Source organism: Mobula hypostoma, chromosome X1, assembly GCF_963921235.1.
Source record: "Mobula hypostoma chromosome X1, sMobHyp1.1, whole genome shotgun sequence".
NCBI classification, from domain to species: Eukaryota; Metazoa; Chordata; class Chondrichthyes; order Myliobatiformes; family Myliobatidae; genus Mobula; species Mobula hypostoma.
In genome coordinates this window covers 54,755,899-54,770,939 of record NC_086128.1, presented here as the reverse complement: position 1 = coordinate 54,770,939, position 15,041 = coordinate 54,755,899, and the positions used below count along the sequence as shown (strand labels likewise).

Here is a 15,041-nt window from a genome sequence, read left to right as displayed (position 1 = left end):
TATCAAAGGTTACAGGGAGAAACCGGGAGAATGGGATTGAGAAGGAAAATGAATTATTCATGATTGAATAGAGGAGCAGACTCGATGGGCCAAATGATCTATTTTTTCTCCTTTGCCTTAATGTCCATCATCCAAACAATGCTCTCTTCTCACTGCTACCATCAGGCAGGAGGTATAAGAGCCTTAGGTTCCACATAGCCAGGTTCATAACAGGAATTCTGCAGATGCTGGAAATTCAAGCAGTGTGGCTTCATCTTTACAGTAGAGGAGGCCGTGGATAGACATGTCAGAATGGGAATGGGATGTGGAATTAAAATGTGTAGCCACTGGGAGATCCTGCTCACAGCTATCTGGACTATTCTTCTTCTCATCCTGTCTCTTGCAAAAATGGGAGACAATTTTGCTGAACACCTACGCTCTGTCCGTCAGAGAAAGCAGGGTCTCCCAGTGGCCACTCAGGTTGGAGGAACAACACCTTATATTCCGTCTGGGTAGCCTCCAACTGGATGGCATGAACATCGACTTCTCTAACTTCCGCTAATGCCCCACCTCCCCCTCGTACCCCATCTGTTACTTATTTTTATACACACATTCTTTCTCTCACTCTCCTTTGTCTCCCTCTGTCCCTCTGAATATACCCCTTGCCCATCCTCTGGGTTCCCCCCCCCACTCCTTGTCTTTCTTCCCGGACCTCCTGTCCCATGATCCTCTCGTATCCCTTTTGCCTATCACCTGTCCAGCTCTTGGCTCCATCCCGCCCCCTCCTGTCTTCTCCTATCATTTTGGATCTCCCCCTCCCCCTCCAACTTTCAAATCTCTTACTAACTCTTCCTTCAGTTAGTCCTGACGAAGGGTCTCGGCCTGAAACGTCGACTGCACCTCTTCCTAGAGATGCTGCCTGGCCTGCTGTTTTCACCAGCAACTTTGATGTGTGTAGCCAGGTTCATGGAGAGTTAGTTGAATCAGCATAGATAACTTCACTCACCTCAACGCTGAACTGATTCCACAACCTATGGACTCTTTTTCAAGGTCTTACAACTCATGTTCTCAGTGTTATTTATTTATTGTATATATTATTTGCTTTTTTGTATTTGCATATTTTACCTTCATTTTGCACATTGGTTGTTTCTCCATCTGTGTAGATTTCCATTGATTCTATTGTCTTTCTTTGTTCTATTGTGAATGCCCACAAGAAAATGAGTAACAGAGTAGTATATGGTGACATATGCATACTTTGATAATAAATTTACTTTGAGCTTTGAAGTCTAAGATGGCTGAATATTCTAATGATATTCAGTGAATTTTGATGGCTCCATATAATTCTATGAGAAGGATCCAGTTGGAGGCTCATAACAGATACCTGTCTTTTAGCCTCAGGGGCTTCACCATCGTTCTGCTCCATCACTCTGAGACACAGAGGATGTTGCAAAGCAAGACAAACAGTCAAAGAGCTGTAAAGTACGTTGAAATGTTTACAGATCTTAATCAGCATTGTGACTTACATGGTTCATTACCCACTGATGTCCTACATTGGAGAGAGTTAAAATTAAACTGGAAGTCCCATTCCTAATTGTTATCTTGACACCAACCATGGTGAGCAATGCACACCATTAAACAGCTTCAAACATCATTAGTTATAAGCAAATTATGTTGCTTTGACGCAACAGGACAAGAAATTTCCTCTCAGGGAAATTCCTGTGAGTTATTTTTTGTTCAACGCGTCACTGTATATCAAGCTGAGTTTCTGACCTTGTTTCCTGAACTGAGTTTCAATCTTGTGCAATCATCAATGTGTCAGCTCCAAAATTAGTCCTTGGCATTGTATGTTCAACAATTAGTCGGACAGTACAAATGCCATGTTTACAAGTTTGTGGGATTTTGAGAAAATAAAATGAATTTATGTACCAACTTCTGCACATTCCTCAAAGTCAAAGTAAATTTATTATCAAAGTATGTATATGTCACCATATATTACATCAATATTCACCTTCTTGCAGGCATTTACAGAAAAGTAAAGAAATACAATAGAATTTATGAAAAACTATACATAAAGACTGGCAAACAATGTGCAAAACGAGAGAAATCGTGGAAGTAAAAATAGGTACATAGAAGGGTCCTGCCAAAGATTCTCGGCCTGAAACGTTGACTGTAATCTTTTCCATAGATGCTGCCTTGCCTGCTGAGTTCCTCCAGCATTTTAGAAACATAGAAACATGGAAAACCTACAGCACAATACAGGCTGTTCGGCCCTCAAAATTGTGCCCAACATGTCTCTACCTCAGAAATTACCTAGGGTTACCCATAGCCCTCTATTTTTCTAAGCTCCATGTTCCTATCCAAAAGTCTCTTAAAAGACCCTATCATATCCGCCTCCACCACCGTCACCGGCAGCCCATTTCACACACTCACCACTCCCTGCATAAAAAACTTACCCCTGACATTTCCTCTGTACCTACTTCCAAGCACCTTAAACCTGTGTCCTCTTGTGGCAACCATTTCAGCCCCGGGAAAAAGCCTCTGACTATCCACACGATCAATGCCTCTCATCATCTTACACACCTCTATCAGGTCACCTCTCATCGCTCCAAGGTGAAAAGGCTAAGTTCACTCAACCTGTTTTCATAAGGCATGCTCCCCAATCCAGGCAACATCCTTGTAAATCTCCTCTGCATCCTTTCTATGGCTTTCACATCCTTCCCGTAGTGAGGAGACCAGAACTGAGCACAGTGCTCCAAGTGGGGTCTGACCAGGGTCCTATATAGCTGCAACATTACCTCTCAGCTCCGAAATTCAATTCCACAATTGATGAAGGCCAATACACCACATGCCTTCTTAACCACAGAGTCAACCTGCGCAGCTGCTTTGAGCATCCTATGGACTCAGACCCCAAGGTCCCTCTGATCCTCCACACTGCCAAGAGTCTTACCATTAATATTATATTCTGCCATCATATTTGACCTATCAAAATGAACAACTTCACACTTATCTGTGTTGAACTCTATCTGCCACTTCTCAGCCCAGTTTTGCATCCTATCAATGTCCCACTGTAACCTCTGACAGCCCTCCACACTATCCACAACACCTCCAACCTTTGTGTCATCAGCAAATTTACTAACACATCCCTCCACTTCCTTATCCAGGTCATTTATAAAAATCACAAAGAGTAAGGGTCCCAGAACAGATCCCTGAGGCACATCACTGGTCACTGACCTCCACGCAGAATGTGACCCGTCTACAACCACTCTTTGCCTCCTGTGTGCAAGCCAGTTCTGGATCCACAAAGCATGTCCCCTTGGATCCTATATCTCCTTACTTTCTCAATAAGCCTGGCATGGGGTACCTTATCAAATGCCTTGTTGAAATCCATATACATTACATCTACTGCTCTTCTTTCATCAATGTGTTTAGTCACATCCTCAAAAAATTCAATCCAGCTTGTAAGGTACGACCTGCCCTTGACAAAACCATGCTGACTATTCCTAATCATATTATACCTCTCCAAATGTTCATAAATCTTGTCTCTCAGGATCTTCTTCAACAACTTAACAACCACTGAAGTAAGACTCACTGGCCTATAATTTCCTGGGCTATCTCTACTCCCTTTCTTGAATAAAGGAACAACATCCGCAACCCTCCAATCTTCTGGAACCTCTCCCATCCCCATTGATGATGCAAAGATCATTGGTAGAGGCTCAGCAATTCCCTCCCTCGCCCCCCACAGTAGCCTGGGGTACATCTCATCCGGTCCTGGCGATTTATCCAACTTGATGCTTTCCAAAAGCTCCAGCACATCCTCTTTCTTAATATCTACATGCTCAAGTTTTTCAGTCTGCTGCAAGTCAGCACTGCAATCACCAAGATCCTTTTCCATAGTGAATACTGAAGTAAAGTATTCATTAAGTACCTTTGCTTTTCCCTTCGGTTCCAAACACACTTTCTCACTGTCACACTTGATAGGTCCTATTCTTTCACATCTTATCCTCTTGTTCTTCACATACTTGTAGAATGCCTTGGGGTTTTCCTTAATCCTGTCCACCAAGGCCTTCTCATGGCCCCTTCTGGCTCTCCTAATTTCCTTTTTAAGCTCCTTCCTGTTAGCCTTATAATCTTCTAGATATCTAACATTACCTAGCTCTCTGAACCTTTTGTAAGCTTTTCTTTTCTTCTTGACTAGATTTATTACAGCCTTTGCACACCACAGTTCCTGTACACTACCATAAATTCCCTGTCTCATTGGAAAGTACCTATGCAGAACTCCACATAAATATCCCCTGAACGTTTGCCACATTTCTTCTGTACTTCTCCCTGAGAACATCTGTTCCCAATTTAGGCTTCCGATTTCCTGTCTGATAGCCTCATAATTCCCCTTACTCCAATTAAACACTTTTCTAACTTGTCTGTTCCTATCTCTCTTCAATGCTATTGTAAAGGAGATAGAATTATGATCACTATTTCCAAAATGCTCTCCCACTGAGAGATCTGACACCTGACCAGGTTCATTTCCCAATACCAAATCAAGTACAGTCTCTCCTCTTGTGGGCTTATCTACATATTGTGTCAAGAAACCTTCCTGAACACACCTAACAAACTCCACCCCATCTAAACCCCTTGCTCTAGGGAGATGCCAATTGATATTTGGGAAATTAAAATCTCCCATCACGAGAACTCTGTTATTATTACACCTTTCCAGGATCTGTTTCCCTGTCTGCTCCTCGCCCTGTTACTATTGGGCGGCCTATAAAAATCACCTAGTAGAGTTATTGACCACTTCCTGTTCCTAACCTCCAGCCGCAGAAACTCCGTAGACAATCCCTCCATGATGTTCACCTTTTCTGTAGCCATGACACTATCTCTGATCAACAGTGCCACACCCCCACCTCTTTTGCCTCCCTCCCTGTCCTTTCTGAAACATCTCAAACCTGGCACTTGAAGTAACCATTCCTGTCCCTGAGCCATCCAAGTCTCTGTGATGGCCACCACATCATAGCTCCAAGTACTGATCCACGATCTAAGCTCATCCGCTTTGTTCACAATACTCCTTGCGTTGAAATAGACGCATCTCAAACCGTCCGTCTGAGCGCATCCCTTCTCTATCACCTGCCTAACCTCCCATTTTGTGTGTGTTGCTTGGGTTTCCAGCATCTGCAGATTTTCTCTTGTTTGTGAATAGATAGATAGATAGATAATACTGAGAACCTAAGTTAAGGAGTCCTTGAAAGTGAGTCAATAAGTTGTGGAATCAGTTTAGTGTTGAGGTGAGTGAAATTTTCCACACTGGTTCAGGAGCCTGATGGTTGAGGGGTAATAATTGTTCCTGAACCTGGTGGTGTGGGACTATAGGCTCCTGTACCTCCTTCCCAACTGTAGCAGAAAGAAGAGAGCCTGGCCCGAATGATGGGCATTCTTGATAATGGATGCTGCTTTCTTGTGGCTGTTTTCCAGTGCTCTGTGGTGGGGAGGGCTTGACTTTGAAATATCTTGCAGCCAATGGGACTATTCTGTACTGAAGACACTACTGACAATAGGCAAGATCCCACAAAGGGTAATGAGGAATGATCAGATGATCTGATCTTTCTTATTCAAGATGCTAGATTTAAGACTGTTTATTGTTATTCTTCAGTACGAGCGTAAAGGAGAACAGAAAGGTTTTTACCCGAGATCCGATGCAGCATAAGAAAGCACAATAAGCATTGAAAACACAATAAATATGAATACTGTGTAAAAGCAATCCTATCAAACACGATGTTTTTATTTTAATTTTTATTTAGAGTTGCACTGCCCAGTAGCGCACTGATTTAACCCTAGCCTAATCACAGGACAATTTGCAATTAAATGGTAGGTCTTTGGATTGTGGGAGGAAATCCACACAGTTCATGGGGAGAACATTCAAACTCCTTACTGACGGCGCCAGAATTGAACTCCGTTCTCCTGAATGCCCCAAGCTGTAATAGTGTCACCTTAACCACTACACTGCTATAGCACCCTGTACAAGTACAAGTAATTGATTGTGACATTATGTACATCAGATTAGATTATATACATAGACTGACTGTATATACATAAAGAATATGTGTACATAAGGTGACTGTGAAAGGAAATGATAAAATGACAAAGTGACTCTTGGCAAGGCATATGAAAACATCGGACAATGGCTGTGTTGGGGGATGTTGCATGCAGTGATGTTTCAGTAATGCTGAATAAGGGATAAATGCTTGCTAGGACTTTGGGATATCTTCTCTGCTGGTCCTTTGGCATTTTTTATGTCCATCAGAAGAACAAAGCAATGCAAAGCTTCATTTAAAAGACAGCACTGTCAACGCCGCAGGGTGCCCTCAGTGCTATACTGCTCAGTACCAAGCTGGACTATCAGACAAGGTTCGTCTGACCAAGTCCCTTGAGGAGAACTTAACTACCACACCTTAGTGATACAGTGTTAGCCACAGAGGCACTCCAGACCATAGGTCTGGTGAGACCATGGGGGTTCAGACCACCACCAAACCCCTCACAGAATCCTTGTTTCTCATCCCAATTTTACAGACCAACACAAGAGGAAATTAACTGTAGCTGCAAATATTTAGCAAAGGAAACAGCTGCTCAAACACTTCAATCTCTGGCTGTTTGTTTTAAGAGGCAAAAGCTTGTAGGAACAATTAGGCAGCAATCCCACTGTTAAGGGAATCAGAATCAGAATCAGGTTTAGTATCACTGACAGATGTCATGGAATTTATCGTTTTTCAGCAGCATTAGAGTGCATACTTAAAATACTATAAATTACAATAAGAAATATATATTAAAATTAAATTCAATAAGTAGTGCAAAAAGAGAACAAAAATAGTGCCCGTGATGGAGCTGGATGAGTTTGCAACCCTCAGCAACTTTTTACGAGCATGTGCAGTGGCTCCTTCATACCAGTTGGAATGCTCTCCACGGTTCATCTGTAAAAACTTGCTGGAGTCTTTGGTGACTATCAGTGTTCCATCCTGAAGAAGAGTGCTTGACTACACAGAAGAGGGAGAAAGTGGGAAAAAAGTTAACAGGAAAGGACAAAATATTGATTGAAAAGAAGACAGAAAGAAGCATGGAGGAACTCTGCATTTATTTACTGCTTTCAAATTATTGAATTATCACAATGATTGATTGACTTGGTGGTCCACTTTATCTGACGATGACAGCTTCAAACCTGGGCAGGGGAGTTTTCAAAGTGGAAAAACCTTTGCACTGGCCCAGTTCCACTCTCTCAACCTTGAAAGTCCAGGTCCAGTGGTATGAGTAGTCGTCACAACTGGGGTCTGCTTTGGTTGCAGTGGATGACCATGACTTCTTCTGTGTCTTGTCATGCCCTTTGCTCTCCACAAAGTGTTGCAGAACCATTGGATCTCACTGTTGACCTCATCTGCCCAGTCTGCTGGTGCTGACTTTGCATGCTAGGACAAGCATGTCCTTATTTCATCGGGGTATGAGGCCCAGCACCACCCTCACCTGGTTTAGCCCGCCTGTCAAAGCAGTGTACTGGGGTGTGGCCGCTGTCACGTGCAAACAGCTACTTGCAGCCACAGGTGAGATCTGAGTGTCCACTGGGGACCAAAGATGAATGAGTTGCCCCAGAATGGACATGACAAGCCCCTTCACAGGAGGTGTGACCCCTTCCTGGATCTCCCTTACACTTCAGTGGCCCAATAGCAGAATATGTTTTACAAAATCAGGCACCTCTGCAGAGCCTTTCTCAAATCCAGAATGCCCCAAAGTACTTTAATGTCAAATCAGTTACTTGGAAATTATGAGGAAAAAGTATTTTCCAAATAAAAGCAAGAAACGTTGAGAGAGGTAGCCTACTGCTTGGTTAGGGGGTGGTTTTAACTGGACTCTTAATACAGGAGAGTGAGGTGGAGAGTTAGAAAAGGGTAGAATCTATACTCCAGGAGGTGATGCCTCTGCGATTGAAGGCCCAGCCATCATTACTGGGTCAAAGCAAGGGCAATTGTGTATAAAAGACTGGAGGAGGAGGGTTAGAATTAAAGGAGGTGGGTGGAAAGAACTTAGAGCAGTGTTATTTCATCCTTGTGCTATCTAAGAGTCTCTTAAATGTTTCTAAACTACCACCACCCCGGCAGTGTGTTCCACACACCCACCAACCTTTTTTAAAAAAAACTAGCTCTGACATCCCCTACATTTTCCTCCAATCACCTTAAAATTAAGCTGCCTCGTATTAGCCATTTCCACTCTGTGGAAAAGTCTCTGGCTGTCCACTCTATCTATGCCTCTTATCATCTTATATTCCTCTATCAAGTCACCTCTCATCCTTCGCTTCAGAGAGAAAAGCCCTAGCTCGCTCCACCTATCTTCATAAGACATGCTCTCAAGTCCAGGCAGCATCCTGGACCCTCTCTAAAGTTTCCATATCCTTCCTATAATGAGGCAACCAGAACTGAATACAATTCTCCAAGTGTGGTCTCACCAGGTTTTTATAGAGCTGCAACGTTATCTCATTCTTCTTGAACGCAGTCCCCTGACCAATGAAGGCCAACACACCATACGCTTTCTTAACCATCCTATCAACTTGCACTGCAACATTTAGAGATCTATGGACATGGATTGAGCTGGGTTCAAAGATGGCAAAGGGGATGATCTTACCAGGATTTAACCATGAGAAAAGCAAAGTATGGAAGGAAAGAGAAAGCTGCTGACAAGCAGGACGAGAGAAAGAGTCAGGGGGAAGAAAGGAAACAAATGGGGTTCTTTCTGAGTCAAATGCTGAGAGGATGGAGCAGATGCAGAAAGAGGAAAGTGACTGTCCAAGATTTTAAACAGTTCTAATGGATAGAATTAAGGGAAGAAAAATGTCAAATACAAGGCGAAATGAATTAACGGGGTTATGATAAATGGATGTAATGCACCTCCAAAGCTTCCACAGGCCTTGGGGAAACTTTCTACAGAGGCTCTTTGCTCTCTACTGGCATGAAGCAAAGTTTTTTGCAATCCCAGTCACAGTGAGCCTTATCCCTTATAATCTTCATTTTGACAGAGACAAAAACTCAAGAAGATTTGAAGATTCTAATCTGCAGATTGAAACACGAAGCCCAAAGACATTCCTCGGTACTGTACACAGGGAGGGTTTCAGCAAAGCTGTACTTCTTATCAGGAGTTTACCTCACAGAGTTTCAAGCTACCTGCTGTTACATGAGGAGAGATTTGCTGCACGGTGGCATTGGCCACTGGACATCACGTCTGCTGGAAGGAACTGGAGACTACAGATGCCGGAATTTGGAGCTACAACCCGCTAGAGGAACTCAGCAGGTCGAACAGCCTCTGTGAATTGTCAACGTTTCAAATTAAAAACTAATGCAGGGCTTTGACCCAAAATGTTTACAATCTTTTCCTGCCCGCAGGTGCCACTGGCCTCACTGAGCTCCTCCAGCACATAGTTTATTAGCTGGGAGGAGTTATTGGTTGAACAATTCCTTTATTAGCTAGGTTGAGGGAGATGAACTATAGTGTAAGATTGGAGAAGGTTGGATCATCCTCCTTGGAGCATAAAACCATAAGACTATAAGACGTACGAGCAGAATTAGGCCATTTGGCCCATCGAGTCTGCTCCACCATTCCATCACAGCTGATCTATCATCCATCACAACCCCATGCTCCTGCAGGTTCCCTGTAACCTTTGACGCCCTTACTGACCAAGAATAAATCAACCTCCACCACTTTAAATATACCCAATGACTTAGCCTCCACAGCTGTCTGTGGCAATGAATTCCACAGATTCACCACCCTCTTGCTATAGGAATTCCTCCTGATCTCTGTTCTAAAAGGACATCCAACACTTCTGCTGGCAGCTCATTCCACACTCTTACTGCCCTCTGAGTGAAGAAGCTTCTCCTCATGTTCCCTTAAACATTTCACCTTTCACCCTTAACCCACGACCTGTAGTTGTAGCCTCCTCCAACCTCAGAGGAAAAAGCCTGAAGTAACCCTATCTATACCCCTTTATAATTTTGCATGCCTCTATCAAATCTCCCCTCTCTCTCCTACGCGCCAGAGAATAAAGCCCTAACATATTCAACCGTTCCCTGGTCTGCAAGTTCCGGCAGCATCCTTGTAAATTTTCTGTATACTCTTTCAATTTTATTGATATCTTTCCTGTAGGTAGGAGACCAGAATAGCACACAATACTCCAAATTAGTCCTCGCCACTGTCTTATGCAACTTTAATATAACATCCCAACTCCTGTACTCATTTTTTTTAACCAAGCAGAAATATTCTGGACCCTTAGTTGGTCATATGTGACAAGTGACTATAATATTAGATAACATCACATTAAAACCAGATTTACATCCTAAAAGCTGGCAAGTTACTTTAAGTCCCTCCTTAATCAACTAGCCTCTAACTTCACATGTGATGTAAGAGATAATTCAGATCGAGACACATATCCTGTAAATGGCTGAAGGCCAAGTACTGGAATCTGGGGTTAATATGGAAGGGTGCCTAATAGTTGGCATGATTATGGTGGGCCGAACCACCTGTTTCTGTGCAATGACCTTCAGTGCATTCAAAAGAAATCGACAGTGTCATCTGACAAACATGTTCCAGGTGAACAGCTGAATCCAGTGTTTAGTTCCTGTCATGGCTAATATTTGTCATAAACCAAACTAATTATGTTGACAGAATCGGGGTGGTTCTCAAGGAGAGTCATTTGTGTAAATTAGTTGCAGAACGTAGAAAAGGCCAAAGTCTTGCACTGTGCGTCTGCATTTCCTCTGTTTGTAGAAAACTTTGCACTGAGTTAGAGGTTTGTGTACAAAAGCCAGTGTTCCGTTCTGTTCTGGTTCAAGTTCAGTACTAGCAGGGTGTCTCATTGATTGAGCTGCCACCTTTCTAGTCAGAATGAATGATGCAAAGCCCTCTCAGTCCAATACCCCAGACATTTTCTCTTCTTCCCTCTCCCATTGGATAGACGATACAAAAACCTGAAAGCGTGTACCAACAGGCTCAAGGACAGCTTCTATGCTACTGTTGTTAGACTCTTAAATGGACCTCTTGTAAGATGAGATGGACTCTTGGTCTCACTATCTACCTCAATATGATCTTGTACCTATTCATTTACTTGCATGCACTAGACTTTTCAGTAGCTTTTACAATTTATTCTGTATTGTCATTGTGTAATGATTTGATCAGTATGAACAATAGCCAAGACAAGCTTTTCACTGTGACAATAGTAAATCAATAACAATATCCTGTCAGATCTCTCTGGTGGTGGGACTGCATGGCACTTTATTTTCCATTTTCTCACATAATTTATGTCATAGGATCATAGAGATCTGCAGCATGGAAACAAGCCCTTCAGCACGACTAGTCCATACCAAACACAATTCCCATTAAAGCTAGTCCTATTTGTCCACCTTTGGCCCATATCACTCTAAATCCTTCTTAGCCATGCATCCAGCCGGGTACACATATAGATTATAACTGATGTTTCGATGACAAAGTCTGCCATGCCATCTTCATCAGGGATGATGCCTGCGCATATCTAGTATAGTGGTATTTATACCCCTGCAGTCTATCCCACCTGCTTGGTTAGGCCTCATCCAATCAGGTTTCCGCTCTCCCACCTTGTTTACAATCGAACTCTAGTTTTTACTTAGAGCGAAACCTTCTTCTTTGTTAAAATTCTTTTCCACTAGTTTTATTTCAATGGCTTCCTTTACCAAGCGGTCTTAAAAGCCACTGGTGTGGCACAGTAGTTTTGTGCCGTCAAAGTCAATCTTATGGCCATTGCGTATACAATGTTCTGCTATTGCCGATTTCTCTGGGTAACCCAAACAGATACACTTCCTGGGCTCCTTGATGCGGGTTTCCACTGATATACGCTGCTCCACATTCATGGGGAATCCTGTAAGCACCAGCTGACCTGAGTCCCAGGCCATCTTTGACCTGCATAAGCTGTGACTTGAGCTTCCTTATGGGTTTGTGGATGGCATAAATCCGGAATTTCTTCAGGTTCCCGGCGATCCTTCCAGAAACCATGGAATTATAGGGAAGACAGACAATAATGATAGGCTCCTTCTCGTTGTTAGGTTTCCTGGTTCTTCCATCGGCCCTTTTAAGAGCCAAGTTGATTTCCTACATCGTGAGCAATTGTCTTATTTCCTTGGGGGGATTCTCCAGGTCCAAAATGGTTTTTGCATGGTTAATCAAACTAGAAAGAAGTGCTCTACGTTTGGAGGCATGACAAGACCATAAGATATAGGAGCATTAGGCCATTGAGTTTGCTCCGCCATTTCATCATGGTTCATCCAATTTTCCTCTCAGCTCCAGTCTCCTGACTTCTCCACGTATCCCTTCATGCCCTGACCAATCAAGAATCTATCAACATCTACCTTAAATATACATAAAGACTTGGCCTCCAGAGCTGCCTGTGGTAACAAATTCCACAGATTCTCCACTCTCTGGCTAAAGAAATTCCTCCTTATCTCTATCCTAAAAGGATGCCCTTCTGAATTCTAGTGAATACAGGCCCAGAGCCATCAAATGCTCTTCATATGACAAGCCATTCAATCTTGGAATCATTTTTGTGAACCTCCTTTGAACCCAGTTTCAGCACATCCTTTCTAAGATAAGGGGCCCAAAACTTCTCACAGTATTCTAACTGAGGCCTTATAAAGTTTCAACATTACATCCTTGCTTTTATATACGCATCCTCTTGAAATGAATGCTAACATTGCATTTGCCTTCCTCACCACAGACTCAACCTGCAAATTAACCTTTAGGGAATCCTGTACAAGGACTCCAAACTCCCTTTGCATCTCAGTTTTTTGTATTTTCTCTCCATTTAGAAAATATTCAACCCTTTCATTTCTTTTATCAAAGTGCATGACTATACACTTCCCGACACCTTATTCCATCTACCACTTCTTCGCTCATTCTCTTAATCTATTTATCCTTCTGTAGCCTCTCTACTTCTTCAAAGCTACCTGCCCCTCCACCTATCTTCATATCATCTGCAAACTTTGCAACAAAGCCATCAATTCCATCATCCAAATCACTGACATATAACATAAAAAGTATTAGTCCCAACACAGACTCCTATAGAACACCACTAGACACCAGCAACCATTCAGAAAAGGCTCCCTTTATTCCCACTCTTTGCCTCCTGCCAATCAGCCACTGCTTTATCCATATTAAAATCTTTCCTGTAATACTATGGGCCTGTAGCTTGTTAAGCAGCCTCACGTGAGGCACCTTGTCAAAGGCCTTCTGAAGATCAAAGTACACAATATCAACCGATGGTGGCTGTTATTGTTGAGGTATGAGTCCGAGTGAGTGGGTTTCCGATAGATGCCATGTCCGAGGATACCATCTGGTTTCAGTCATATTAAAATGTCCAGGAACAGGAGATAACTGTTCTTCTCTATCTCCATCATAAATTGAATGCTTCGATGTATGCTGTTTAGATGGTCGTAGAACTGTTGGAGTGCAAGGAGTCCATGAGGCCACACTATGAAGGTGTCATCGATGTAGCTGAAGAAGCATTTGGGGTGCAAGGGCGATGAATTCAGAACCCTCTCCTCAAAGTCCTCCATGTAGAACTTAGCAATAGCCGGCGACAAAGGTGATCCTATGGCTACTCCGTCCATTTATTCATAGTAGTTCCCCTTATAGAGGAAGTACATTGATGTAAGGGTGTGTTTAAAAAGATCAATGGTACCCTTATCAAACTTGACCACAGGAGGACCAGGCTGTCCTTAATGGGAACCCTCGTGAACAGAGACACTACATTTAAATTGACCATTATGTCCTCCGGGGTCAGCTGGATGGTGGTTTTTGTTTTTTATGAAGTTGGTCAAATTTGTGATGCGATGCTCACAGCCCCCAACAAAGGGAGATGGCATGGTCATTAAATGCTTAGCAAGGTAGTAAGTTGTAGAATCTAACCTACTGACAATAGCCTGGGGGGGGGAAACCCTCCTTGTGCATCTTTGGGAGCCCATAAGGTCTTGGTAGTACCAGCGTCAGAGGCAGAGGTGTCCTGCTGGCAGTCCAGATTTCTTCTTTTAAAAGTTATTATTGTATATGCTTCAGCCACTTCCTCTGGAAGCTCATTTCAGAAACTCCTTCCGACACAGCCCTCCAGTTTTCTTTCATCCATTCAGAGACTCTTAAATGGCCTTGATGTATCTGCATCTACCACCACCCTGGCAATGCATTCCACGCACTTACCACTCTCCATGTAAAAACCTACCTCTGATATATCCCCCGATACTTTTCTTCAATCATCTTAAAAGTATGCCTTCTTGTATTAGCTATTACCACCATGGGAAAAAGTCACTGTTTCTCCATTCTCTTATACACCTCTAACAAGTCACCTTTCATCCTCCATCACTCCAAAGAGGAAAGTCCTAGCTTACTCGACCATTCCTTACATGAGATGTTTTTTATTCCAGCCAACATCATGGTACTACTACAGCTGAAATCCACAATCACAGCCATGGGTACTTCAGTAAGCAGCATCACTTAAAGACATTTTAAGAATCTAGCAACATTAGATTAGATTAGATTCAACTTTATTGTCTTTGTGCCGAGTACAGATACAAAGCCAATGAAATGCAGTTAGCATCTGACCAGAAATGCAAAGAATAGTGTTATTTACAAAATAACTGCGAATAACAAGTAAGTGCTACAGCACACAAATATAAAAGTACTGAGACAGTACAATATGGGTGCAATACTGCTTAGCGCTGTGCAAAATCGATGAACCTCTGACGGCTGACTTGGGTCGAGAGTGTAGTTCCCCTTTGTTCAATTGAAATGCAAAGGCTTTTGACTTCCACTCCTGACTTTTCTGCTGGTGGATGTACAGTCTCTGGAAAATAAAATTGAAGACCTCAGAGCTAGATTGTTGTACCAGAGGGACATAACGGACTGCTATGTACTCTGCTTTAGGAAACGTGGCTCACACCCACCATTTTGGTCACAGTGCTGTAGCTCAATAGCATCACCAGTTTCTGCAAAGGCAGAACAGCTCAGTCTTTTAAAAGCAGAGGAGG

The 15,041-nt window shown here is 42.8% G+C and overlaps 1 long non-coding RNA gene across 1 annotated transcript in view; it reads right to left on the bottom strand.

The window, feature by feature from the left end:
* Positions 1-14,725: 14,725 nt before the first annotated feature.
* Positions 14,726-15,041, bottom strand: part of LOC134340293 (uncharacterized) — a 58,982-nt gene continuing 58,666 nt past the window's right edge. The window contains exon 3 of the long non-coding RNA XR_010016515.1: positions 14,726-14,857. This is a non-coding gene — a long non-coding RNA (uncharacterized LOC134340293). The remainder of the gene's footprint in view (positions 14,858-15,041) is intronic.